The sequence below is a fragment of the Hordeum vulgare genome, chromosome 2H (genome assembly GCF_904849725.1).
Source record: "Hordeum vulgare subsp. vulgare chromosome 2H, MorexV3_pseudomolecules_assembly, whole genome shotgun sequence".
Classification (NCBI taxonomy): domain Eukaryota; kingdom Viridiplantae; phylum Streptophyta; class Magnoliopsida; order Poales; family Poaceae; genus Hordeum; species Hordeum vulgare.
In genome coordinates this window covers 10,624,690-10,633,807 of record NC_058519.1, presented here as the reverse complement: position 1 = coordinate 10,633,807, position 9,118 = coordinate 10,624,690, and the positions used below count along the sequence as shown (strand labels likewise).

Genomic DNA, 9,118 nt, shown 5'->3' with positions numbered 1-9,118 from the left:
TCATGTGCTTGTACGTTTCGATAAATTCCAATAACTCCTATTTTATGCTGTAAATAAACTCTGGCTCATGTTGGTCAGCTTGATCGCGCTCCTTCCTTTTTTTTAGCCTCCACATCGTGCTCCTTCCTGGCCAAAGAAATGGATGTTGATGCTTTTGTTCTACGCTAAATTAAATGGCTTGGGAATTGCCTGGGAATTTGTTTTGTTCGGCAAACAAATTCTTGTTTCCACGATCGAACCGAACTACACATTCCTGGCCGCTTTCACACGCACGCCTGAAGGAAAAAAGAGAATGGAGGCTGCGAAACGGCGACGACGACGTGTGTTACTCTGTCCACACCATACGTACTGCCTGCCGTTGGCAAAAAGTTGGAAGAAGCAAATGCAACTCATTATCGATTCAGCCGCCATTCCTGACACGTTAATCAACTGTTGCATGTGCACCATCTTCTTCTTTTTTTTGTGGAGATTTTTCCGAGTAAAACAATGCAGACTACGCATGTTATCATCGGGATGAGCGTCGCCTTCCACCAAAAGAATATTTCATCTTGATAATAAGACACACATACGTACGTACGTCAGACCTTGCAAACCAATCATAATCATAGGTCGCTGTTGTGCGGACGCATTTCCGGATGCCGCGCGCGCGCACGCGAGCTAATAAGCAAGCTGGATGGCACGCACATAGCGAGCAGGGCCGATGAGATTCATGGCGCCTCGCCGTGCACGTCGAGCTGCCGGACGTGCCGACCTGCCTGCCGACGTGCGCGGCAACGTGGAGACTGGAGACCGGCCGCCGCTTTTGCTCCTCCGGGAACCGGGAAACATCTCGTCGCCGGCCGCCGGCCCACGAGGAGGGGCCTCGGGATTCGGTTCGCCGGGGCCGATCAGGTTTGAGAAAGCTAAAGAATCTTCGGTCACGATCTGAGCCGAGCAAAGTGAGCCTTCTCTGCATCTTCTGGGATCCAGCAGACCGAAGGGTGTAAAAAGAGAAAAGAATGTATCGCCTGCGTGGCATGCACGAATCAGCAGTAATAAAATCGGAGGAAAGACTAGACGGGGTAAAACGTGTCACAAACTAACTGCTCTAAATGGAGTGCAAATTTAGGATTTTCGCTGAATCGGGTAATATCTGTTTCTAACGGGAATCTTGGGGGCGAATGGAATTCACTAGAAAAATTGTGTTGATAGATTTTGTTCCAAGTTTTAAAACATAATGCACGCAGAATCTGTCTCGTTTTAACTTTGACCAAATTTATAGAAAGAAAAAACAAATCAACATCTTCGATACCATTTTGGGATTATTTGTGTTTTGTATCTAAAATAAGTGATTCAAGTTTGCACTAGCTTAATACAAAGTTAGTATAAAATTTAGTCATTTATTTTAAATTGGAGAAAGTATATATATATATATATATATATATATATATATATATATATATATATATATATATATATATTTGCTATATAAACCTGGTCAAAATTACAATGTTTGACTTATGACCGCAAAATGCTTTGCAAGAATAATGGAAGCCGCGAGACTCTTGAAGATCCAAAAACACGACAACCATGAATTTTGGAAAAGAAACTCTCAGAACCACGATCCAAAATGCTTTCCAAGGAAAACTGAAGGCCGAGAAACTCTCAGAACCATCCAAAAACATGTAGCCTACAATCACAAGAATAAACAGGACAAATTCACACCGAGTTAGCTCAGCATCCACAAAATCGTAACGATGACGATCGAGTTCGCATAGCATAACACAAGCAAACTTCTCTGAACTGGAGGATGACTGCATGTTGTATCGTACGTACGTACTGAACATCTTATTCTGGTGAGTCGTGCCTCGAGTCCATGTACACAATCAGATTCAGACTGTGTGGTAATACGGCTCAGATATATATATCACAGGAAACGACCCATCCAAGTAGCGAAGCGGGACCATGCCAGGTCAATGGCGCCCTGATTCTCGAGAGCCTCAGGTGATGCGTTCATGAAGGCATGAGAGCATCCAGGGTATATGTGCACTTCATGTGGCACCCCACAAGACTTGAGCTTCTCCTCCAACGACTTGGCCGCCTGATACATCACCATAGCAATTGTTATCTATTGTTATTACGTAGTGTTATATATATGCACATAAACTTTGAATTGACAAATTATTTTTTACTCCCTCGGTTTCGAAATAAGTGTCTTAACTTTATATTAGCTCTAGTAAAACATTATACTATGTCTGAAACACTTATTTTGAGACAGAAGGAGTAGTTTCTGACTCCCTATGGAAAACAAATAAGCCAGCATGGCTCCATATTGACTTATTAAAGATGACCTAGAAATCAGTTAAAGAGAAGGTCTTACGGTCACATCAGCAAACCCGACATAAGTGTCAAGCTCCGCAAAATGAGCCTGGATTGGAGCGAGAGCCTTGGAAGGATCAGCAAGCTCTGACGATGGCGTCCCGTAGAAAGCAACAACACAATCGACCTCTCGGACCAAAACTCCACTCGCAATTGCCAGAGCACCCCCCATGCAGTAACCAGTAACGCCAACCTAATTAAATACAATAGACAAAATATATATATAAATGGCACGATATAATTAAGCTACCAAAATAAAACTCATCTGCAGATGCCTTGTTTTCAACGAAACAAAAACATGACATATACGTGTGTTGCCATTGCATCGTAAGCGGCCTCCTCCTCCTGTGGCAAGACCTCTGGGGGCGACGAGGGAACGGCGTGGTTGACGTGCACGTCGTGGCGGCGCTCTTCCTCGTGCTCTAACGCAATCCAACGCTTTCAGTTGGGGGAGTTTGGCGCCCAGCCACGCATCGCGCTGCTCTGGCGTAAGGAGCTCGCGATGCCGACAAACCTCCTTGGTGTGCACGGCACCGTTGGAATGGGAATGCGTTGCGGGTCCAGATGTTAGCCGTGCGGCATGCTGACATCTGGATATTGGAGCCGCCAGCATTACTGCGTGCCACCGCGTCTCATGGACTAGGATGTACAACCATTACCGCTCACGTGGTGGCCCACCACGTTGAGCTGGCAGTGGCGGAGGAGGCGCGCTGGAAGAGCTTGCACCGCCGTTGAACTTTTGCTTCCCCTTCCCGTCAAAGAAGCCCATGGTGCGCTTGGGTTTCTGATCACTGACAAGGGAGCACACAGATGTGGACGGGGGATGGAAGTGGATGAGGCCGCTCCTCCTCTCCGGCACGCTTGCATTAAAAAGGACGGCTACACTGCACTTCTACCCACTGCGAGGCGGGCCTGAGGTAGGTGACCGTGTTTAATATGACCGGCGGGCGGTAGTTGGGCGGTCGATGGATGGGCCCCCGACGGACAGTGAGAGGGCGTGCATCGTGTCCGTGTGGACGTAAATCAAACACAAATTTGGGTTTAAAATGCATCTAGACGGACACCGAGCAGACATTGTTTGGATTTGGATCCGTGTGTTAGGCTGACACATTTGTCCGTTTCGATCCAAACAGACACGTGCGGACGAATTGGGTCGCTGCGTTGGAATTGCCCTTCATGCTTTTTTCCATCAAAATTGCCACTCATACACTCACAGTTAATACCATAAGAGGCTCAGTCAACATATGTGTCCTTCTGTTGGCTTTTCGCCCTCAGGATCGAACACACGATCACCCAGCGCTCACGCAAACACCGGGACCAGAACACACGCACGCGAACGCAGCAACACAAAGATGGCCAGAGGCACGTGTCGTGCCTCGTAATAATCTCTTTATTGCTTTTCACGTTTTTCTGGTGTTACAAAACTGAGCGTATACACGCATATATATATACCTATAGCCCTACAACTAACAAACCGACTCAACCTGGACTTTCAAATACAATACGGACACACACCTAAAAAACCTACCAGGACACGGACTACTACTCTTGCCTAAGCAAAACTTACTAAGACTAGGGCTAGCACTCCTATCCGGACACAACATGCAAGACTCCAATAATGTTTGGATTACCCAACACCTTTAACATGAGAAGCATAGGGTGGGCAAAATCAGATATCAAACAGGCAAAATATACTCACGCTTTCTACCTCTAGCACTTACCAAGATGATCTGCATGTCACCCAGAATCATACAATTTGTGCAAATATAACATACAAACAAAACATTGAAACGAGAGCAAAGGGGGAAAACAAAGTAAACCTACCTTAGATGATCCATTTTGCTTGAGCCATTTAACTGAAGCCTGAATGTCCTTGATCGCGCCCTGCCAGTCTAGCCCTTCCACCAGATGCCGAGCCTCGGCAGCATCCAAAGCGACCTTCCCACGGTACAAACTGAAAAGAGACGTGTAAACAACAACGCCGATTTGGCCAAGCGATGACCTTCCTAGACGATCGATAAAATGGTGCAAAGAAAGAAGCAGCTAGCAGACATAATCATCATATATATATATATATATATATACTCTGGAATAAGTGCTCTGTATCCACCGCCGATTTGGGAGGCGTGGATGGCGTGATTCTTGATATCATTGTTGACCCCCCACCACTCTTGCAACACTACAACTCCAGGGGCATTCTGCTTGCCGACAACATAGGCGTCGAAGGTCTGCAGCAGAGAGCAGATGTACAATACAGCATCACACATCAGTTCAGCAGTAAGATACAGAGCAGAAGCACCATGAAATCCAAGACCAGTCATGCACTCATGCTATAGCTCAAGCTTATAATCCTATTTCCTTGGCAAACAATGGATGAACAAAGCAATTTACAGCACACAAGCATGCATACACAGCTAGCCAGGTCGCTGGATGGAGTAAGCTGATATATATGTAGCTGGACGAACCATCAGATCAGATGAGGGCAGGTGAAGGATGGCCTGAGGAGGCTGGAGGGAGGCCCGGGGTTGCTCACCGTGTTCTCGCGCTGGATCTGGAATTTCTGGAACTGGCCGGCGTCGTTGGCGGCGGCCATGGCGGCTCGGGGCTGGACACGGGCCGGGGTGGTCGGGTCGGGAGGCGCTCCGGAGCAGTAGCCGCGCTGTGGCCATCGCGACGCCAACTTTGCTCCTCTCTTTCAATGGGCGCGAGTGGGAGTCGGCACCACCTGGATCCTGGACCACGACATAGCAGGCTTTGTTGGTTGGTCCACCCAGCTATCATGCATCAACAAAACCTGCAGCGTAGCGTTGAAGGGAGACGATGTGAACGTCACAACAGCGGCTACTATTCTCCAACAGCTAGCAGCCTCCTAAGTGAAAGCGGTTGAAAAGCAAAAATGCCGAATGGAGAACGAGCTCCATGGAGGCCTTACTTTGAAAACACCAAACTTCAAACTTTTCTGTTTCCAAAAAGCCTGGAAAAAGTACACATATACCTGGATACATAATGTATATGTGTGCAAATTTTCAGGTCAAAATACGTTCAAATGATGGCTAGACAAAAAAAGTCAAATATGTAGCTTTTTAGCATATCGGTAATCCATCTCTGAGCACGGGCTCATATGAACCCGATGAACAGTACCACGTTTTGTACTACAAAAAATGTTTTTTTTTTGTGGTGCAAGATGCTCCTATGTGTGAAGTCCCTGCAAAATTTTATGAAGTTTGGACATTCGAGGAGCTCGCGGCAAAAAAGACAAAATCAATTTTCTAAAGTTTCTCACACATTCGAAATTTGTCGATTTTACCGCGAGCTCCATAATTGTCCGAACTTCACAAAAATTTGCAGGAAGTTCATACATAGTAGCATCTTGCATAAATGTGTATTTATTTTCAGATTTTTTTGAAACCGAATAGTTTGAATTTTGATTTTTTTAAATAAAGGCCTTCATGAAGCTCGGTCTTCAAAGCGCCCTACTCGTTGAAAAGGATGAACATATAATGTTTCATATATAGTACTTCCTTCGTAAAGAAATATAAAAACATTTATAGATCACTATAGTAATCTTCATGAAGATTCGAAAGTGGTACAAGGGGCAGCTGTGCAGGAATACGATCTCCCACAAAAATCCGAAGTACAAAGTACAAATGGTAAATGCATGAATAATGATCTAACCCTTGATCCAGTTTTGGGAACCTTTTAGAAGGTTCTAGACCGTTTTGCACTTTATTGTTTTTTTTCAGCGCTCCCTTTTTAAAAACATGTTTGGAATTTAAAAAAATTCTCACAGATTTCATAATTTGTTCTTGCTTTCCAAAATTGTTTGAGATTTTCAAATATGTGTTTGAAATTTCACTAATTATTCCCGTTTTTAAAAATTGTGTACAATTCAAAAAATATTTGTGCCTAACAAAAATATTTGTAATTTTAAAAATGCTCCTGTCTTTCTAAAAGCATAATTGTTTTTGCGGGTACTAAAAGCATAATTTGAAACTTGAATGACACTGGAAGAACCTTCCACTGATTTTATATTAATACACCCAAAAAATTATTTTTTACGTGATTGAGCGGGGAACTGAGGGAACTCTCGACCAACAAGAAGGAACAAGGTTCATTCGAAGATCCGACATGTCATTGTTACTGATGGCAACTATGTGTGCTTGCCGAAACTGTTGAACATTTGTTATTTCACTGCCCCTTCAGCATGGACATTGGGGATTAATTGGCCATCAATGGGAACAGACTGAATTTGTTGCATGGTGGCAGAAATTCTTGGACGAGGCCCATGTTCATGTATATATTTTTCTCACTCCTACCACACATAACCAGTTAGGGGCTTGTGCCCTTCATTACCTCTTTTGTAGGTTGAGTCCTCTGTCATTTTTCAAATTTTTGTTCACAAGTTCAAAAAATGTTCTTGTTTTGAAATTTTGTTTGGGAATTTTCAAAAAATATTCAGTTTTTTCAAGATGTGTGGAGTAAATTCAAATTTTCACTCTTTATTATAAATACATTTTTATTTTTTCGAATAAAATAGAAAAGATAACTAAAACCGGTAGAAAATAAATAAAAAACATAATGACACACTTGCTAGGATCCCACTTGCTCACTTAGGAAAACAGGAAAATTTGGTCGCTTAGAACCTCCTTGCCTGCACAGGGAAGTGGCACAGTGATCCTGCTCATTAGCGGTCGCTCCTATGCGTCAATGCGTTGTTTGACGCGGCGAGCATCGTACAAGAGCTCCCATAACCTAGAGTCACCAAATACCTCACTTGGGGCGTGTTCAGAGCTCCTCCAATTTCTGACTCCACTAACTCTACTGATGAAAATGACCCAAACAGATGTGCCTCTAGAAGCCAAATTCTAAAAGCTAAGCCCAGGAGCAGTGCAAAAATGAGAAACTCGCTTGACCCAAGTCCACCGAAATGTGAATGTGGAGTTTTCTCAATTTATGACCAACTGCTACTCAGGATGGGAATGGGCTGGGTCGGCCCGTTGGGTCACTGACCCGATCCAAAAAATCAAGGCCAATAGGTTAAGTGGGTCGGCCTCAAAACATATATGGTCCGATGTAACCAACACCGTGCAACCCAATGGGTCACATGGGTCGACCCAGTCAGGTTATCTATGTGCCCTAGCCCCTGTCGATCTCTCCGGCTTCAGCCGCCCCCCGGGTCCCCCCGACCATCTCCGTCGCCGCCCTCGATCATCTCTGTCGTCGTCCTCTCGCGGTGGTCACACTCGACCATCGCTGTCGCTGCTGAACGCCCCCGACCATCTCTGGTGACTGCTGCAGCCGGACGCCCCCGAGCATCTGTGTCGCCGTCGTCGTCGGACGCCCCGGAGTATATCTGCTGTCGCCGGCGTTTCGCCTCGAGTAACTTCTATTTATTTTGTATTATCATGCATGTTTAGGTAATTATTTGATGTCTTGTTATAATATCAATTAGAAAATGATCTATGTGTATACATAGCTAAAAAACCGTGAAACTATAGATGACTTTTGGGTCAGTCCCGATGTATCTAATGGGCCAACAATGCCACATAATTTTGTTAGAATTGGTCGACCCATGGCCCCCTGAAACTGACTTTGAGGCCACGGGGTCAGGTCCAAGGCCAGGTCCGGACCGGCCTATTCCCAATTTGAACTGCTACCGCCAGACGTACCGATTGGTTGCCTTTATTAACAAAAGCAATCCCTTGAATCGTACAGTCCTCCGCCTCGACTGAATCGATACCCCCCTCCTCTCTCGACATCATTCCTCTCTTCTTCTTGTCCCGAGCGCTAACCCTATCTAATGTCGTGATCCACGCGGCAGTACGTCGCCGACAACAGTTCCTACCGGACGAAAGAACTAGCTGTTCTAAGCCCATCCCCGCTAGATCCCGTCGATGCACCCCAAAGACGCAACATCCAAGACGAGGATAGGCTTTGGTAGTACACACCCCCAAGGGCCCAACCGTGAGGCCATTGACACCGGTGGTCACATCACTGGATCAGTGGCGAAGCCAGATTTGGATATGGCCGTTGATGGAAACTCGGGACAAATACATACATACTCCCGCTAGCCAAATCCAAGGTGCCTTGGGCTGGTCCAGCCGGCCCATTATGCTGCCAGCTATGGTGGTGATGGGAGACGCTAGCCGCACCCACTATTTTTCGCATTAAGCGAGACCGTAGGATTGCTCGCTAAACCATGTACAGTAATTGGACCAGCCCATTTTACGCGCACATTTAAATGAAAAAGGGTATGAAAATGGGAGAGGCGGGGTCGACGATGGTATTCTGACAAATTGCTCACTCTACCAGTCACTGCCCCCACACCTCAAAAAAGAAAATGCTAGTCACTTCTCCCGTGTCTTGCACATGATCACCAATAGGCGCTTTGTGTACTTGAGGCTAATGAAGCCAGTTTTCCTTTATTTTTTTTTGTTTTTGACATGGTTTTCTTCATTTTTTCTTTTTTATTCTCCATTTTATTTGGTATTATTTTTTCTTCTCCATTTTTTTCTTTTTTTCTTCTCCATTTTGTAAGGGTTTATTTTTTCTTCTCCATTTTTCTTCTTATATTTGTTTTAGTTTTCACAATACATTTTTTTTATGTCGGACATATTTTTCTAATACAAAATTTATATTTTTAATACACGTTCAACATTTTTTTTTGCGTCGAAATTTCAGAGCTTTATTGATGAAAGGTGTTTATTTTTTCTATACACCAACGGAAATAATGGGCTCAGTATACATGGACATACTCGGC

The 9,118-nt window shown here is 44.7% G+C and overlaps 1 pseudogene across 1 annotated transcript; it reads right to left on the bottom strand.

Annotated features, from left to right (window-relative positions):
* Positions 1-1,598: 1,598 nt before the first annotated feature.
* On the bottom strand, positions 1,599-5,042 carry LOC123429133 (annotated as a pseudogene). The gene is made up of 5 exons (XR_006622622.1): positions 4,892-5,042; positions 4,444-4,586; positions 4,183-4,312; positions 2,360-2,551; positions 1,599-2,080 (listed from the first exon to the last, which is right to left on the bottom strand). The product of XR_006622622.1 is annotated as a protein usf-like (transcript).
* Positions 5,043-9,118: the final 4,076 nt, after the last annotated feature.